General features: G+C 36.6%; 1 pseudogene; it reads right to left on the minus strand.

The window, feature by feature from the left end:
- Positions 1-858: 858 nt before the first annotated feature.
- Positions 859-20,599, minus strand: LOC132111894 (mitochondrial ribonuclease P catalytic subunit-like; annotated as a pseudogene).
- Between the last annotated feature and the right edge of the window lie 551 nt (positions 20,600-21,150).

Here is a 21,150-nt window from a genome sequence, read left to right on the forward strand (position 1 = left end):
TGGGATTTCGCTGATGCTTATATAATACAAACCTTCTGCAAAAAATAAAAAAATTTTTTTTAAAGCTGGTCATTATATTGTTTTACTATAATTTTACTCAATTCATATATTTAATTTTATAAGTAATTAAATTTTAATCGAATTATTCACATTAATGTTAATTAACTGATTACATTTTTTTATGGTAAGGTATACATTTCCAAATCCAAATATTGCCTCTTAATGGAGTAGTTAATTTCTATCATGAGTGTATTTTCATAAGGGAGTGTAAACCTTCCGTTTCCAAATGCAGAATTGGTTCAGTCAGTCTTTGAAATGGTATACAAAACAAGCATTTGTCCAAAGAGATAGTAAAAATCGAGAAACTCCAAATTTGTGCTAGCAATAATGCAAGCAAACACTTTAAATAAAAGCAATATTATGAGTGTTTTCAGGTCTGCTGATGTAGGGAAGACAAACACGGGGTTATTTTGGTGATTCATGTGGTGTTTGGACAAACAGTTACATACAAATAATATGTAGATCTTTCCAAAACGAATAAGTAAAGAGCACCAAAGAGCACATTCTATTAAGGTTTATAATTTAATTTTATGAAAAACACCTGAAAACACAAACTGTCAGTTAAAATCTGCCTTTATAATATAGCTGAACCTTGCCTTAATGTTTGCCATTGACTTAAAACCTACATGGCTAACCTGTGCTAGTGAACATTAAAGATTTATGCAAATGTGCTTTAGACACACAGCCTTATAGTTCTAGATATACCCCTTGTGCCTTACAAATTTGGGCCTTTTTTTTACAGGATTATAAAAGAAGCAGTCAATATATACATATAGACAAGAGGTAGAAGTGACACAATTGGACATTTTGCAAAGCATTATTTATTTGGCATTTCTCATCCAGCACAGTAGTAGTAACTCCAGCCTCAATGTCCTGGAGTGAGGCAGAGCCATTTCTGGGGAACTTCATATGTGGCTCTATCTGCTCTATTCTCATCATAAGGAATGTCAGATGTCTGAACGATGGTGTCATAAGCTGAGATCCTCTGAAAAACACAGCAAAGCCAACAGTCATCATAATGAGGGTTTCAGTCCTTAAGAGTAATCTTGTTTACAAAAGATCTCTCCATTTCTAAACCTACCTGAAATCGAACTCTTTTTCCTGGGACGTAATGACTGATCACCAATTGATGGCCACGTTGCCACTTGAAGAAGAGGCGTCTGGTTGCACTGTCTGGCAAGCAGGCTTTGTGATCTCTCATCAGATCACGACTAAGAAAGTTGCAGTGAACGCCAGAGTGCAAAGCAGCATACAGCAAAAGCGGGTCGTCCTCAGATCTGTGGCAGCCATCCAAGAAAAAAACTGTGCACTCTATCAGAAATACCATTCATGATAGGTGAATGGAATCATTATGAGTTTAAATTGACTTATGCAGAGAAGGGAAGTGATCGATACATGCGTCACTAACACATTTGAATTTTGCAACTGTCACATAACACATTGTAGCCTCTACGATAACTATATAGGCAGCATGTCTGTACATCATTTTACACACACACACACACACACACACACACACACACACACACACACACACACACACACACACACACACACACACACACACAGTCTCTACTGGTCTCAAAGGTTAGGATTTTTTAAATGTTTTTGAAAGAAGTCTATTATGCTTACCAAGCTACAGAATAAAATACAGTAACAGTAGAAGCATATTGTGAAATATGTTTTCTGTTTGAATATATTTTAGTTGTAATATTTTACTGCAGTGTCACATGATCCTTCAGAAATCATTCTAATATGCTGAATATTATCAATTATTGGTGTTCAGTTGTTAATGATGCAAAATTATTTTCTTTTCTTGTCTTTCATATTCTTATTAAAAAAAAAACACCAACCTGACTCTGTGTTCTGTACTAGACTAACTGAGACTTGACATGGCACTTGTATACTGTTGTTCTCTTGTTAAGTAATTTCCATTTTAAAATATATTCAAATAGAAAATAGTTATTTTATTTTGAAATAATATTTCACAATATGACTTTCTACTGTAGTTTTGAGCAGATAAATGGTCAGCATTTTACATGAAAATGTTTTTCTGAACAGTGTAACACATGCAAAGTTAATTTTAACAGATGCTGCTAAACTAATATATGATACTCTAACTCAAAATTAAATTAAAATTCAATTTAAATGTATCCATTTAGCAGACGCTTTTATCCAAAGGGACTCACAGTGCATTCAAGCTATCAATTTTTACCTATCATGTGTTACCAGGGAATCGAACCCCCAACCTTGCGCTTGATAGCTAAATGCTCTACCAATTGAACTACAGGAACACTAAAATAAAAATATATTCTAGATTGAACTATTTTCATGCAGACCAATCCTGGATGAGTTGCTTACTGAGCTTGTTGCAGTGCATTATGGGATTGTTGCCTCCACAAAACACAGAATTTAACTGACAAAGTCAGAATAATCATGTCACAAATGTTTTGGAACTTAGTGTCCATGATCCTGTGTAGGCAGCTCACTAGGTTTTGGAACAGTGTGTGCAGTACGTGATTAAAGAAAGGGGGGTCATACTAACAAGTTCTCGGTGAAGAAACAGTGGGCTTTCTGCTTGATTTTGACCATGTTTTGTCTGTCCCAGTTCCAGGAAGGCTGTAGCATGCTTTCTGCCAAGGACCAGTATGTTCAGACCCTGCTGTTGTAGCTCTGATACGACTGCCAGCAACTGCAGAGATAATTCACACTCTCGGTGACCTTTTACCATTTCTAATTAGATATTAAATATGAACGAGGTCATTCATAATTTTTGAATCATGAATGAGAGACTTCAGTTCATTCAGCACGTTCTCTATGAAGTGAGCTGTAGCTCATTACTTTTTTTTGGAGGAATTTCCCTTGGCATTACAGATTTATTTGGGACTTTAGCAGGTCATCTGGAGGGAAATTATTCTTGCTCACATTGTTTTAACCTACTTTTGTACCACCCACTCACTCACAAACCATGAGGGGGGGGGGGGGGGGGGGGGTTTCCTGATTACACAGGAAGTTGTTTTTCCAATACCCACCATACAAAGTGAAGACATTAAAGGTTACAACCATGTGCTAAAAATAACCAACGTTCTTTGTATGTAGATGTTCAGATTTAACACCCCATATACTTGCATATACATAACTATTCATGAGATAGGCCTAATTATTTTAAATATAGTGTGTAGGTTTTTGTTTGTATTAATCTTATTTACAGGAGTTACTGTTTAGATTTGTTTTTTTCACAATTAGTACACAAGCTATAGAAAATTATTCAGAATAATAATTAAATTTTAAGTAATTTTCTTTTTAATATTAAGTGTTAAATTAAATACATAAAATATTATTTCATTACAAAATATATAGTAATATTATTTTAAATAAAGGTTACTTTTCCAAAAAACAAAATTCATACATCGACTAACAATCACTTTGGAACCAGTTGATTAAAAAAGATGCAATTAGTAAAAATACATGTAATAGAGTTAAACTGTATATATCTTAGTTTAGTTATAATAATGGTATATATACACATACACATGCTTTTTCAATTTTTTCCAAATATATATACATAAACATGCACGCGTGTATAATTTTTTGTATTTTTTATTGCATTAACCAACTGCTTTTTACCAACTGTATTTACCTTCTAATTATATTTCTTACTCAAATTTAGATTACCGTAATGTTATCTACAGTTTGAATATGCAAAGTCAGTCCCAGTGAATTCCAGTTTATCTTGTATCCCTCATTTTGCTATTTCAGACATGAGGAAGTGCTAAATGTGAATTGCAGGTGTGTTCATTTTCTGCTAATTCATGATAAGGAAGTGAACGGTGAGCCACAGATGGGCTGTTTTACTCTGGAAAGCACCCTAGACAATATAGTGCCATGTCTCACAATTCAAACTTAACATCTGCCTCCCGTCTCCTTTGCTTAAGAATTTCTAAAGAGATGCACTTCCTTCCAGCATGTTAGTTTTGTAAATTTACAGTAACTTTCTTGCATACAGTCTGATAACTTAGCCTGTAAACAAACCATATAGGCCTACTTTGGCAACAAGTTCACTTAGGCCTTCATTTTCACACCCTGCACAGACTGTGTGCAGACAAAACCGGTTAATACTAGCATTTCAATGAATGTACCAGTTAGCGAGGAAGTGGGGTAAATGTTGCCACCAAAAATAAACTTGACCACAAAATGCACATGTCTGACTTTAAATACATGGTTAGTCATAGCAAAATGAATGTAAAATCCCCTGCCTCCATGTTCAGTTGCTATGGGTTGCATCTGTGTTAATAATGTGTGACATGCAGATGGACACCAAGTATGAGTGGGCAGAAAGAAAAAGGATCTGACTGAAGGTCAAGAGTTTGTGTTCCATCATAATTTGTGGTTTAATGTCAAGAGTATTAGGTCTTCTCATATCTGTTGAAGTAAGACATTGCGGGAAAAAAGTTTCTAGTTTTTGATTTTAGTATATTTTGCTTCCATAACTTGTCTTCTTTCAGTCTAGTGGAAAGAAAACATGTTAAATACACAGTGTTAATTTTATTGCACCTTATTTTTTTATGCCTGTAGATTTCAATGACTGTATAATACACTGTGTTTAAAGGCTCCAAGGAGTTATGCACCAAGCCAGAAATCTCCACTTCAGTAGCACTTATTTACACCAAACTTACTAGTTTTATTTCTATCTACAGTATATTATGAAGGTTTTTACCAAAGAATTTGTTCCTGCATCATTCTCCTGATTTAAATTATACATTTTATTTCTAAAAACATGGTGAAAATTGATTTTTTTTCTAGCCGTTGAAAGTATTTTCTGACTTATAGAATGATGAAAAAAACAGATATCCAAAAATCCACTCAGAAGTCAACAACTGAAATGGAAATCTTGTGAAAATCAGTATCTAGATAATTCACCCAAAAATTAAAATTCTTAATGTACTTACCCTCACGTTGTTCCAAACCTGTGTGTTTCAAAAGAAGATATTTTGAAGAATCTTGGTAACCAAACAGTTGATGGTAGCCATTGACTTCTATAGTATGGATAAAAATATTATGGAAGTCAATGGCTACCGTCAATTTGTTGGTCACTAACATTCTTTAAAATATTTTTTTTTTGTTCAACAGACGAAAGAAACTCATATAGGTTTGGAACAAGTGGAGGGTGAGTAAATGATGACAGAATAAAACATTTTGGGTGAGCTGTCCCTTTAATGTGTCTCAAATGGTCCTCCTGTGTCACTGAAAGTCATTGTTTTTTGATGAATGGGTGGTTGAAGCTGAGATGGGTGGGTGTTGGTATTTGTTGGCAAGAAAAGCCTTTAATTACTATGGATCATAACCAAATGTAAAACCACTTCTGTCTGGGACTGACACCACCTCGTAGGTGGGCCGATGTGTAACACATTCTGTGTAAAGTTACATGGACATTGAACTTTCCCTAATTTTTTGTTTGAGTAACTGTAGGTTTCATGGGTTTGGGGTGTCTTTGAGGTTGGAAACTATGAGAAATTGGGGCTGTTTCCTAAACTTGTTCTGCTGTGTTAAAAGCAACCAGGCTTAGCATCACCCCCTGGTGGAACTAATTTTTTTTTTACTTTAGAATGCCAACTAGTTGAATACTCAATCATAAAGGTAAACAAACACAATTATGCCTATTTTTTTCCACCGTTAGAGCTTTCAATCAGAGTAGGTTGACCATCTAGCCTGATCAGTGATTCAATAGGTCACAGACAAACCAGCCCTGTTTTGGAACGCACAAGCATTGAAGTTACCAATAACTCACCGTCTCAGAGTGCGTGGCCTTTGGTGTTATGTTAGCTACATTAAGGCCGTCAATGACAATATCAAAGGGGGGTCTCTCCTTCACAAAACTCTTAAAGTTTTTAAGTTCCTGTACAGAACACAAATTATTGGTTAATCTCTAAATCATATTACTATATACAGCTTATAGTTGTGATCTAGATACACAGACAAACACTGCAATATTTCCATTTCGTTTGTTCTGAGGCTAAAACTATTCACAGTTTCAATTTCTTCAACAAGAGGAACATATGGTTTGCTGGATGTATGGGGGCTTCTATATACAGTTCCTCACTTTGGTGTTGTGCAGCACATTGCACAAGAGAAAAGCAACCGGTGTTGCACAAGACAAAGAGGACAACAAAAACCTTTATACCGAATTGAAAACAGAACCAGAATGGACAGACGTAATATCAAACCAGTGTTGTTGTTGTTGTTAACTTCTACAACCATTAATAATCATTAAAATAACAGAAATAAAATGTAAATATTAGATGACAAACTTACACTTAAATGGAAATTAGAAATGTTGCCTGGACAACAAACTAAAATAAATACATTCTAAGCACATTTAATAACCTTTAAACAAGTAAATTTAAGCTGAATTACTAAACTTAAAACTAAGTTTAAAAATTAATAAAATACTAATTAAAATACTAAAATAAAATAAATATCAATAATAATAACAAAAAAAAAATATAAAAATAAAATGTAAATAAAATATTAATAAATGCTATAAGAGTATATATAAAAACAGAGGAGGATTACATCCAGATTTTAACTTTATAACATAACAGCTGAGTAATCGACTGTTAGATAAACAATCAGTATTTTTGCATTTCCATTCGGTGATGCTAGTGGGACCAAAAATACACATTTCACCTTTAAACTCAAGATTGTTTCTGGAAAATCACGAGTGAGTGACATTTATAGCAAACAGATATATCATTGTAAGAGATCCTGTCTGAAAATCATGAAACTCTAAATATCAGATTAAGCGAAGAGAGATTAAGAGAGTTATGTGCAGTCATGAATGTACCGGAAGTATAAGAGCAAAGCATGCAACCATGAGATAAAGCGTTGTGTTCACAGATAGTCTGACAATTTCTGGCCAAGAACTCAAAATACTATCTGTCAGAGCATTGTACAAAAACAACTTTATTGTCTACCGATTCTATGAATTCATCCCAGGACAGTAAAAAAAAAATACTGACTTTTCCAATTTATCTTATCTAGGCATTTGTTACAGGCATATGATAGAGCTTCAGACTAAACTTGACCACACCTGGCTCACCTTCAAAAGCGTGATCAGGTTATGTTTAGCTGAATAACACAAAAGCATAAGGGCCCCTTGAATAGCAGAGTCAAAAAAAGCTAGAACTTCCTTCTTCTTTGTTGTCGTTTAACAAGAGGTTGAAATGCCTCCCGAATTGTCCCTGGTACAACATGTAAACAAAACAAGGGAATTTCCAGATGGACTGGGGCCAAGTCACTCCCTCACCTGTCTGTCCTTGGGACGCAGAGCTGAAAACGGCTTTTGATTTATTAGCTTCATAGTAAATTGCGTTTGCAAAGTCATGCACACTCATGCCTAGAGCTCACCAAAGGTGAACAAAGTACACAAATACTAAGTTAATATATGTATACCCTGATGAAATATTTTGTAAGTAAAAGTGCTAGCCATACATAAAAAAGCCAATAGATTTAGAAAATATATATACATTAGGAAATATATGAATAATATATATATATAATTTTAAACTCAATATCAGCTGAAGGTTTTTAAGTGAGTTCTTAACGCAAGATTTCATCTTCTTAAACTAAAATGAATAAATATATATATATATATATATATATACAGGGCTTAATTTGTGCCGGAACAAGCCGGATCTCATTTTGGTATGGCAGACAGATATGTGCCGTGAAAAATTAACCAAAATTCATATCTCTATTATAATTTGTTATTATTATTTTAAATCAGAGTGTTTTACAAATATTTAACCAATGATAAGTATTTAAAAGAGCTTTTCAGTAAAACTTCATTACGCCATTGGATCCTCAAGCTCTTGCGAAACCTTGTCACTTCCCCCGCCTCCACTCAGATTGACGCGCGCGCACAGCCTGGAGGAGACAGATCTCCGCTTATCCGCAAAGCAAGGGTAAACAAATAACTGTTTGAATACAGCATTTCCTTTACTCAAACACTATGTCTGTAAAGGCTTATGTCTTTGTGTGTTTGAAGACTGGAGAAGTACGTTTTTTGCCATCTAGCCAATATACTTTTGTACGTTTTGAATATCCTGTGCATAAGCGCTTTATCATGAGACATTGGCCAAGTTTACTAAACAACAAGAAAAACCAAGTGCCCATATAGCAACAATAAACGTTATATAGCCTGTATAAGGTGATGATAGCATATAATGCGCTGCACTTGCCTCAGATGCAGACAAAACACAGATCTCCTCATTCGCCGGCCAAAGACCTTGTTAACTCCATTTGAGCTTGTTTTTCATATAGCCTAATGTTAATTGCACGTGTCCGATACAACACAAACACTGACGACGCAGTGTTTAATATTTGACCCCCCCCCCCCCTTTATTTTAGTAGAGAGTATCATTAAACTGTTTTATTTGTCAACAACCATCAGACATCATATTGTGTGTATATGGTTGCTTAAACTCAACAAACTACGAAAAATAACTCTTTTATAGGCTAATACTCGCGAGGCGGCTTGATACGCGCGAGCTTTGGATGTGACTGCGAGGGCACATAGCCTAATACAGCATGTGGAGCGCGCGAGTACCAAATGGCTTAAAATACTTAAAAGGTGTATAAATTATACATTTTTGTGACAATGCAACAATTACCCGATTATTCAAGTCAAGTGACAGTTCTGTCAGCTGTCCCGATCGATATGCGAGTGAGTCTTGTATCACAGTTTGCAGCAGGTCGCTGAAGTGCAGACAAGATGCGCTGATGTGAAGCGCACTCAGAGAGAGTTTATGGTTTCGAATGACTGATTGAATCTTGTTTGTGTGGATTTATTTTATTATTCAAACCTACAAGCTATGTTGAATAAATGCAGGAATTTACATTGAAAAAACGTTTTTAGGCCAGGAAATTGTTGTTTTAAAATCGCATGGCATTTTCATGACCTTACAGACCCTAAATGCAACTGATGCACGCTCTTAAAATCACGTAAACAGGTCCAGCAATGTGATTGCGCGAATGTTCCTTTACCTCTCCCTTCTGTAATCACATGCCGGATCCGTTACCCCGCTTTGTTCCGGGACCTCACAATTTACAGATTAAGCACTGTATATATATATATATATATATATATATATATATATATATATATATATTATGAAGTGGACATTCAACTGAGACTGCCTTGCTCTCAGTTGTTGAAGCTCTAAGACTAGCAAGAGCGGAATCCAAATCTCCAGTACTTATTCTGCTTGATCTGTCCGCTGCTTTTGACATGGTTAATCACCAGATCCTCCTATCAACCCTACTGGCAAAGGGCATCTCAGGAACCACACTTCAGTGGTTTGAGTCGTACCTATCAGATAGGTCCTTCAAAGTATCTTGGAGAGGTGAGGTCAGTGGCGCCCCCAGAAAATTTTAACAGGGGTGGCCAAATGAGGCCACAGTAAATTTTGGGGGTGGCACATTAAAATAAAGAAAAAAAAATAAGGGTTTGCAATATAGACAAAAAGTTATATCTCTGTGAGTTCTAGGATTTTATCGATAACGATAATTACACTATTTTGCTGAGTGTTATTGTGCTGATATCTTATTTTTAATTGTGCAGACACCTGAGTTTTTTTTTTTTTACCTTTACACCATTGTTACTAAAAGTGTGCACCATATTTTAGGTCAAATACTTGCATTTGGGCTGTTACCAAGCAAATGCAATCAGTATCAACAAAATTGATCTTTGCAATGTAGATAAAACAGAAGCTGCATCTGAAGTGCCATTTAGATGTTTTTACACACTGTTTAATGCAGCTCCGTGGAACATGGAATACTTTAACCTGCAGTTACAAATGAACAAATAATGTTTTGATATTTTAAAGATAAAACATTGAAAACTGATGTTTGAAATGATTTAAAAAATGAAAAGGTTCCATTAAATGTGAAATTAAAACCGCCAATAGGTGCAGCGAGTCACTGTTAATAAGTGAGTCATTGCGATTGAACCGAATCATTTAAACGGTTGATTCATTCAGGAACGAAACACTTTAATGTTGCTCAGACAGGGCCGGCCCTGACCAATTTGCTGCCCTAGGAAAGATTTTACCTGGCGCCCCATGCATCACAGCCCATTTCACCCTGTCATTGTGTTCATGATTTAGCATATATATATATATACACACACATTACAGCAGAACTGTTTCCAACACTCATAATAAAACAGAATATTAGAATGATTTCTAAAGGATCATGTGATAGACCGGATGTCACATGTGACACTGAAGAATGGAGTAATGATGCTGAAAATTCAGCTTTGCATCACAGAAATAAATGATACTTTAAAACAAATTATTTTAAATTGTAATAATATATCACAATATTACATTTTTTCTGTATTTTTGATCAAATAAATGCAGGCTTGATGAGCAGAAGAAACTTCTTTCAAAAACATTAAAAATAGTAATGTTTCCAAACTTTTGGCTTGTACTGTATCCCCTGCACAACTGTAGAGTAAAACATTAATAAAAAAGTGATAATAAAAAATGCGTCTTAAAACTGACATGATTGTACAAAATCACAGTCTGGGGACTCAGAACTCAGAACAACTGCTAACATTAAGTTTAAGGTAAAAATAACTGCCATGAAATTATAGTATCTTACTCCTATGCAATAAATTGTTCTTTCACTACATCTCTTTACCTCTGTCTTTATCCTCTTCTCTTCTTTTTGGCACTGTATCTATCGCAGACTATGCTCATTTATAATGTGTCATGTAAATTCGGCCTTCCGTCATAATCAGGAAACTTTCACCGTGTCTAGAACTGGCGCGAGCTGCCAGGCCCGTTTCTACGAGCTTTGTGTTAACAAAAGCAGTGCTGTCTACATTGGATGCGGCGTCGGGCACGCTACACAACAAATTACCAACAACTGATCGCGCGCGCTCTGTTTCTGACGCACTTCAAGCACTCGATGGATAGGGGAAGATTGAATAGCCGGACGTTTTTTTTTTTTGCTTTATTTGGTAGTATTTCGAATTAATGGTTTTTAAATAGTAGCCTATTATAAAAAAAAATATATGTAAAAAAAAAATAAAAAAATAAAAATTCACTGGTTCACTCATTCTGGCGCCCCTATGTATGAGTGGCGCCCTTAGCATTTGCCTATACCGCCTATGCCGCGGGCCGGCCCTGTGCTCAGAGACGCAAAACTGTGGCTGCAGCAGGTGCTGCACTTTTTTTTTCACTTCTTAAACTATTGTGAATTTACATTTTGCATTTAAATTAATAGGACCCACTGTAAATAATCCTAGGGGTGGCCGCAGGGGTGGCCAGAGTTTACACGGCCACCCCTGGCCACCCCTTGGGGGCGCCCCTGGGTGAGGTGTCCAAGTCACAACATCTAACTACTGGGGTGCCTCAGGGCTCAGTTCTTGGACCACTTCTCTTCTCTGTCTACATGGCATCATTAGGTTCTGTCATTCAGAAACATGGCTTTTCATACCACTGCTATGCTGATGACACTCAACTCTACCTCTCATTCCATCCTGATGATCTGACGGTAGCTATTCGCATCTCAGCTTGTCTATCAGACATTTCTTGCTGGATGATGGACCATCACCTTCAACTCAACCTTGCCAAGACAGAACTGCTTGTAGTTCCAGCAAACCCATCGTTTCATCACAATTTCACCATCAAGTTAGGCACATCAACCATAACTCCTTCAAAAACAGCCAGAAGCCTTGGAGTTATGATTGATGATCAGCTGATTTTCTCAAACCACATTGCTAAAACTGTCCGATCCTGCAGATTTAGGTCCCTTATTCAACATCAAGAAGATTAGATCCTTTCTTTCGGAACATGCTGCATAACTCCTGGTTCAAGCTCTTGTTCTATCAAACCTTTACAATTAATCCAGAACGTGGCAGCAATATAAATTTTTAATGAGCCAAAAAGAATACACGTCACACCTCTGTTTATCAATTTGCACTGGCTTCCAATAGCTGCTCGCATAAAATTCAAGGCATTGATGTTTGCCTACAAAACTACCACTGGCTCTGCACCCATTTACCTAAATTTGTTACTTCAGACTTATGTGCCCTCTAGAAGCTTGCGTTCTGCAAGTGGACGTCGCTTGATTGTGCCATCCCAAAGAAGCACAAAGTCACTTTTACGGACTTTTAAATTAAATGTTCCCTCCTGATGGAATGACCTCCGCAACTCAATCCTCCCCAACTGAGTCCTTAGCCATCTTCAAGAATCGGCTTAAAACCCAAGACCTCTAACACCAGCTTGATCTATTCTTTTTCTATTCTATCTGTTTTCTTTTTTTATTATATTATTTAAAAGCCCTTGCTACGTCTACTGTGTTAACCTAACTGAGACTTGTTATAGCACATATATCATTGCTCTTTTTGTTGTTTTTTATTGCTTCCACTGTCCTCATTTGTAAGTCGCTTTGGATAAAGCGTCTTCTAAATGAATAAATGTAAAATGTAAATGTAAATATATATATGAAAGCATCAAAAATATAAATGAAAACTAGAAATGTCGCCTTGGCAACTTATGAAAAAAAGTACAAAAATAACTAAAACAAACAAAAATAGTACGATTTTTATTTTTTGAAATGATTTTCATTCAGAAATTGCTGTAGATTACACAAATAATTATAAAGAAATGGCTAGTGACATTGAATTAAACATCAAACTGAAGTAAAAAAACTGGAATGGTATTTAAAACTTTGAAGAAAAACCTTATGTGTATAAATAATACTAAACAATGAACCAGATCTATCTAATTCACAAATGAATCATTTGGTGCAATCCATAAACCAGTTTAACAGGCAAATAGATTCAAAAAGAATGATTCATCTCAAATCAGACATCACTTGTTATTTAAATTTTATTCAATTTTAAATAATGAGCAGTAATACATTTCTTCACAAATATACTGGAGTAAAGAAAAAAAAAATTTGCATTGAAATGCAACCAAGGTAAGTTTTTCCAAAATTAAAATTCTCCAATAAATTAAAGACATTTAATCAATGAAGTTTAGTTTAAGCATTGTTTTGATCAAACTGTAAACTCTGCAAGCTCTTCCTCAAAGTTGAGGACACAACAACAATGTGGTGAAGTAAAGTCCAACAACTAATACACAATGCACTGTTTTATACACACAAAGCTGATCTTGTCAAAACCAGATGTATTCCTGGACTGTCAGGTGGCTGGAACCCGGTGCTTTCAGTTCTGCCTGAAGCGTGAGAATTTTTCCTTCCAAAATTCCAATTTCCACTAATATGCAAAAACAGAAGATTGTGACCCACATGTGAAAACAAGCCATCAAAAAAGAATGCATGCAGCTATTTTGCAAGCTAAAAATCCTGTTAAGTGTGTGTTAAGCAGCACGTCTGTGGGTGAGAGGATGCATGACTGGGGGAGGGGTGAGTGCCATGGACAGCAAGAGGGGGGAAGGGGAGCTGGATATTTGGGGAATTCCTTTTTGGTTTTGGTGGGTGTTGGTGAGTTGTGAGTTGAGCTGTTCAGAGTTGTTATAAAATCTTGCAACATTGGGTAGGGTTAGCACTCTCAGCATAGGACTAAAAATTTATCCTAACATTCAATTTATCTTGGTTTTATCTATGTGATAATGTATGCAATAAGATGATGACAAAGATCTAGAACTGTAAGTGCAGTTCTATTGTTTTTGTTTCGTTCCGCATCCTCTCTTGGCAAGGGAGAGGTTATGTTGAGTGGGAACAGGAACACCGGGGATTCCCCGATGGTGTTGAGAGGTCACGTGTGTGTGGTACCAGCTGGTCGTGCAGAACTCTGTGTACCTACAAAATGGGTGTGTCGGGAATATGCACATTCAAAACAAGTTTAATCCTGGTGTGATGGTAATCACATTCTAGCATTTTCGTTTTGGAATATACACAATGGCCCATGACAATCAAAACACGCTCCTTCAGCCTTGAGTGTTTATTAACTCAATGTACAATTGCAAGCTTTTTCTTGAATCATTAAAACAAATAACAGCATTTGGTAAATCAACAAAAGAATCTGCTCAGTTTTGTTCAAAGCATGCATGAAATACCAATAGAATTAAAGGCAGCCAAATTGACAGAGAACAAAAGAAATTAGATGAATTAGAGTACGTGTAAAGCACACCCTGCCCCGTCAGCAGACTGCAAGTCCTGTACTTTTCCTTATTACAAGCTTGAAGTTTCTGAAACGGGAAAAACAGGCTCCCCCAAGCTCAAGGTTGACCTAAAGAAAAACTCCAGGCCACTGAATGTAAGGAGGCTAAAAAAAGCAGCTTTTTTTTGCTAAATTGTTTATATGACAATATTTCACTTGGATCTTTCAATGTGTTAATAACAATAATTGTGTAGACTATTAACTGTATGACTTGGGCACATTTAAACTCCACTGACAAATTAAAGAATTAAAAAGGTTTTAGGATTATATCTAAACACACACACACACACACACACACACACACACACACACACACACACACACACACATATATATATATAAACACAGACATGAAATATTTGTACTTTAAAAAATTATACATAATTTTCACTCCATGTACACAACCATTGTCATTGGTCAGTAATTATTTTTTTATTATTACTTTTATTCAGCAAATATGCACCAAAATGACATTATATTTCAAATAAATACTGTTCTTAAATTAGAAAACGGTTATTTTAAAATAATATTTTTTTTCTTTTTGTAATAATACTTGAAACTTACATATATATTGTGGATTAATGATTTTTTTTTTTTTCATGTTTAAAAGTACAAATATTCCATGTAATCTCAGACTTACTGTGAGGTCATGTATAATAACTGTGCAAGATTTTAAAGTGGTTATTTAAAACATTTGAAAGTTGTAAATATAGTATACATATTTATATATTTATATATATAAATATAGTATTTGAAAGTATAGCATGTCACAAAGCAGGACACACTTGTCATTGCTTGGCATGTCACGTTAACCGCCTAAAAGAAGCACATTTTTTTCCTTCAAAGGCAAAATGATTGTCTAGGGGTTGTTAAATGCTTCTGCAGAGTTTTGACTGGGGGTGTTTTAACCGTCTTGCTCTGGTTTCACTTCATAAAGCACTGCTGCAGTGATGGCGGGGGGGCTGGAGCCCATGCAGCAATGCAGACAGACAGGCTGGGACTTTCCAGGGTCAATAATGTGAGAGGCTTTTGAGGGCTGAAATGTGAAAGCCCATTGTGTTGCATTTTACAACAGCTAAAGGCACATAAGCAGTACACATGTCTCAGCATCAATCATGTGCATGACCAAATTAGCGATCGTTTATGGCTATACTGAGTGCTTTGTTTTTCCAAGATGTACTGTGTGAAAATGCCCCTTTCTGAGACAGTGCTTGGAAACTGAATGGGTTTTCCTATGTGTGAGAACGGTGTTTGCAAACAAACACGACGGTTCTCTCTGGGAAATGGAATTTCAGAGGAGTTGGTTGCCTTGTGACCTTGTGTCTTCGGTTGGACTGGATTCATGAGCTTTCTAAACCAGGGACCCGACAGACACATGAAGGAACATGTGTTGGAAAGCCCCTGCATCATATCTAAATGCGGAAACTAGACAGGATCACATGCTTTTGACATCTATAGACCCAACAGCCTGAAAAAAGCAACAACATCATCTAATTCAGGGGCAGACTCCATTTATGACGGAGATCAAAACTGCATTGAACATCTTCTAATTCTGGAAAGCTACCCAAGTGGCTGCAGCCTATTTGGTGCAACACAAAATGTAGCTTTAGTTTTTAGTCCATGTGTCCTTATTGTTTTATCATTTTCAATGAGAAAGTAATCTAAAAGCATCAAAAATTAAGTAACATGTTTAACATCTATAACATATGTTACATGTATAAGGGGGGAGTCGTGGCCTAATGGTTAGAGAGTCGGACTCCCAATCGAAAGGTTGTGAGTTCGAGTCCTGGGCCGGCAGGAATTGTAGGTGTGTGGAGTGCATGTACAGTTCTCTCTCCACCCTCAATACCACGACTTAGGTGCCCTTGAGCAAGGCATCGAACCCCCAACTGCTCCCCGGGCGCCGCAGCATAAATGGCTGCCCACTGCTCCGGGTGTGTGCTCACAGTGTGTGTGTGTGTGTGTTCACTGCTCTGTGTGTGTGCATTTCGGATGGGTTAAATGCAGAGCACAAATTCTGAGTATGGGTCACCATACTTGGCTGAATGTCACTTCACTTAACATGTTTACTCTGTCATGTAGAAAAGTGAATATAGGGTGCATAGGACACTGTCGCCATCTAGTGGAGTCAAACGGAACTATATAAGGCCTTGCTAAACTTAGACCTCTTCACATCCTTTACATAAAGGTGAATTTCATAAAAACACACTTCAGCAGAAAATGAAAAATATCAAAAATATCTTGCATAAAGATTAAACCCATTTTCATACCATTAATATTATGTGTAACATGATTTTCATGAGAATTTAATATGCTAATAAATTCTAATAATACATGCTATTCATATGTATTAAAATATCTGATGAATTAAGACATATTTCACAACTAAAATAATTTATTGCCCCCCCCCACCATTAATTATGAGACTGAAACGTTTGCATGTTTTTTTGTCATTTTATTTCTTTTTGTTTATATTTCTATTTAGCTTAAATTTATTTTTAAATTTATTTTTATTTTAGTTTTAGTAATTTTAGTACTTGAATTTAAGATACTTTATTTCAGTTAGTTGCCAAGGCCATTTCTTATTTTAAAGTTTATGTTTTTATTCTAATATTTATGTTCAACTATAGTTAACTTCAACAACACTGGTGTAAAAATCTATCTATCTATCTATCTATCTATCTATCTATCTATCTATCTATCGGCTCAAATGTACAGACAGACCTCTGGGGTGGTTTTCTTGAAGATGTCACTTCCTTCTATCACTTTCTTCATCACGGTGTCCTTCAGCTCACCATACTCTTCCTCAGTCAGTTGAATGGATTCAAGTGATGCCTTGCAGTTCTTGCACTCTCCACTAAATCACAAGATATTGCCACACCAATAATTTAATTAAGAACAGTTTTTATTGACAATATATTTGATTACAGTTTTTCTCGATTGGTTTGGCTCATTTCTTGAAACCGAGATGACATTCTCAAAACCATAAGGTCATTTGGCCAAACAGTCTTACAGTTCTGCTCAACATTATAGCTCACTAGCAAAATCAAATATCTTTCCCCAAACTCTTCTTCCATGCTTCAAAAGCAGATTCATTTCCCATATAAAAGGTCAGTACAGTCAAAATAGCACAGATCCTTCTCAATTGCCTTGGCACATGTGCATTCATTTAGTGCTTTTGTCAAAATAACCTGGATGGTTTAGCACAACACCATGGATCCCCTACAAAAGCTCATATCTCTCCCAAAACAGTTTATCCATGTGTCAAAACTAAATATCCTTCTCATATAAATAGTCAATGCCCCCAAAATGCATTATACCTTTGGCATTGTTTAAGCACTGCAAGTCAAAATGCTTAGACGTTTTGTCACTGAGGCACAGGTCTAGCAACAGAATACCACTATGAATAAAACTAAAAGATTTTACAGTAAAATCAGCCTCCAATAAACCACTCATACTCAAGGAAACTGTAAACATTTTTATTCGTACAAAGAAATGTTAACATTAGAGAACATACTGTGAAAAGAAAACATATACAGGATTCTGTAAATGTGAACAGTTATAAACAAAATAAAAACAAAAAAAACTCTAGCCTACCATACTGCAAATAAAGTTTCAGAACTATAGTACAGTAATATTTTCAGTGGTCGCCATTGTCACCCTCTCTTTCCTGGCCACCATCCTCATGGCCATCGACGCGCTGCTCTCTGTTAGGCCATAAATTCTCATCCACATCGCAACGGATATTTTCTCTTGCGATGCAGCGAGGGAAGAAACGGCGTGAATGTCTCAACCATCCCCTACATTGATCCCCTGTGATGTCCTCACATGCAGCATCCATTGCATGCAGCAGGGCCCTCTGGTCTTGAGCCTGATGCTCATACACCCTCCACCTCCAAGCTGAAAAAAAAACTCCTCAATTGGATTTAGGAAAGGGGAGTAAGGTGGAAGAAACTCCATTAGCATCCGGGGGTGGGTGGTGAACCAGGTTCTGATGCGTGGGCCACGGTGGAAGTTCACATTATCCCACACAATGACATAATGTGGTAGCTGAGGTCCTTCTTCACCTCTCTCATTTTCCGGGATCAGATCAGTATAAAGGTGGTCCAAAAAATTGAGGAGCTTTTGTGTATTGTAGGGCCCTAAACTGGGAATGTGTGTGGCCACACCTCTTTCTGATATAGCGGCACACATTGTTATATTTGCTCCTCGCTTGCCTGGGACATCCACAGTGCCTCGGTGGCCAATGATGTTACGGCCACGCCTTCGACCTTTGGCCAGGTTGAAGCCAGCTTCATCAACGAACACTAGGATGTGAGAGGTTTCGTTGCCTTCTAATGCCATTATTCTCTACAATAGAATAAAAATAAATCTAATCAGTCAAATAGAGACAGATACTGCAGGGAGGATCTAAAGTACTGTAAAAAGAGGGAGTGAAAAACTGAAGACAATTTCTAGGCAAAATGCTCTAGTCACACAAAGCTGGATTCTGAAGGTAAAAAGGATAAAGCAAAACAAAAAAAAGTGGTAACCATGTCTTACTGTAATAGTGTTACAATGATAGACAACCAGTAGTTGACTTACATGCACATACTGGTACCGCAGCTCTTTCACTCTGTCAGAGTTTCTCTCAAATGGTACCCTGTAAATCTGTTTCATGGTCATCTGATGTTTCTTCAATACCCGGTCTATTGTGGAGATGCTGATAGAGTTTATATTTTGGAACATTACATTGTCTAGAAGGATTGCATTACGAATCGGTCTCAGTGTGATGGCATTATTTGCAATGACCATGTTGCATATTTCTCGTTCTTGTTGTTCATTTAGAAGTTTTCTTCTGCCACCCACTTGAGGCTGTCGTCCAATCCTAGAAATACAAGTCAAAGGTCAACACTGTAAATTTGTTACAAAATGAGTTACCAATGTAATTGTACTGCTGTTTTATGGTACTAAAGTGTGTACCATAGTGTGATGCACTGCACAGTGACTGGAATACTATTCACAGTATTTTCTCCATTTTTTTTTCTTTGTCATTTTTATAGTATCATATAACATCACATGAAGATATTACAGTACTCTAGGCCTACACACACACCAACACTGAATAGTTCAATAGAATAGTTCTGTACCTGTTTTCCCTGCGAAAGGTTTGGATGATGGAGGAGACTGTAGACCGAGGCACATTAGGCTGCACTCGGCGAGCTGCCTCTGCCATTGTGAGGCGATGGTTTATAACGTGGTCAATAAGGGTGGCCCGGATTTCACCTGGGACATCATGGTGCCTCCGTGCTCCTCGGCCTCTTCCCTCTATTCCTCCACGCATTCTCACTCCTCCTCTTCCTCTTCTTCCTCGAGCAGGAAGTTGCTGTTGTACTTGGCGAGGTGCTTCCATGTTCACACTGCAAATGAAACTGGCCCCGGGCCAAGCTCTGTCTATATACTTTTGGCAGCAGTCATAATCATAGACAACACCTGTCAGGTAACTAAACAAACTGTTTAATTGGTCATCTGAGATGTGGGAAACTGCTCCTTCGTTAGTTCTAATTTCACCTGATTGATTGTCAAGTACTGTCATAAATTTATCAAATGTTCCAAGAAATTCTTTCATGGTATTATATCTTTGACTAATTTTGACAGTTGAACAGACAATTGTGCATATGATGACTTACACAATGAAACCATGCTGATATGTTTTGGAGAGAGTAACCATTTCACTGAAAAATCAACTAATCAGTTTAGATCAGCAAGATCTATTTATTTGGAAAATGTGCTAAATGTGGGCTCATTGTGCTAACTGTAGCTACTTGTACATAATCATTTGAAAAAAAGCACAGAGTCACTTGAGACATGTACTAAAGCATTTGCAATTTGATAAAACCAATGAAAAATGACATTCTGTTGTGAACAATTGCAAGGTGGCTTGGAGATTTGTCCATGTTATTTTGAGAATGTCATCTCGGTTTCAAGAAATGAGCCAAACCAATCGAGAAAAACTGTAAAACGGAAAATAGCAATGAGTACCTGGGGACCACGTATGAGAGCTTCCCACTCCATTTCTGATCCGGTAAACTGCACAGAAAAAAAAAAAAAGGTAAACAGTATTTACATTTTATAAAATAAAAATGACAATATTTGAATATGTTTGCGTTCTTATATTTTACATTTACCTCTCAAACCAAGCTTTGATAGTTTGAATCACAACGAATCAGCGGCTCTCATATATGAGAGAACAGAAAAGAGCTTATCCTCCTGTCCATGCTGAGTGATGCTGCTCTGAAACAGACACTTCCAGGTGTCCTGATTAGGAACGAGACCCAGTTCCAGAAGCTCATCGTAAAGCATCCTTCTTTACGGATGAATCTGCTTTACTTTTCAGGTGCTGTATGTAAAACGTATAATAAATGACTAATTCTGTCTCAAAATCTCATTGCTTTGTGAATTAAGGTCGGTTTTACTGTTCATCACACATAGAGTAAGACGCACTAACTTTATGAAGTTATATTTAATAGTATTTGTATCTACAATTAAAAGATAATATTCAGCAAATTATCTTCTAAAGAAATTGCCTTTTGTATTTAAAGCACATAATCTTTAGTTCCTTAGACCCAAGATAGCTCATAATTTTCTTTGAAATGTAAATCTGTTATTACAATCTTCAGTTCCCTTTCATAGGTCACCTCGATGCTGCGGTGACGTCACCGTATGGGAACACCTCTCGGTGTGACGAATGTCTGAAGCCCTATACCATCCCGCCAATCCTATTGGCCAAATAGTGCTTAGCACCGCACTACGCATGCGTATGCATCGTATACCTGAGTGCCGCATGCTATTTCGCTCAGATTTAATTTCCTTCAGGAAAGTGAATCATCTGTGCCCTAAGGAAACCATCTCGC

The sequence above is a fragment of the Carassius carassius genome, chromosome 31 (assembly GCF_963082965.1).
Source record: "Carassius carassius chromosome 31, fCarCar2.1, whole genome shotgun sequence".
NCBI lineage: Eukaryota > Metazoa > Chordata > Actinopteri > Cypriniformes > Cyprinidae > Carassius > Carassius carassius.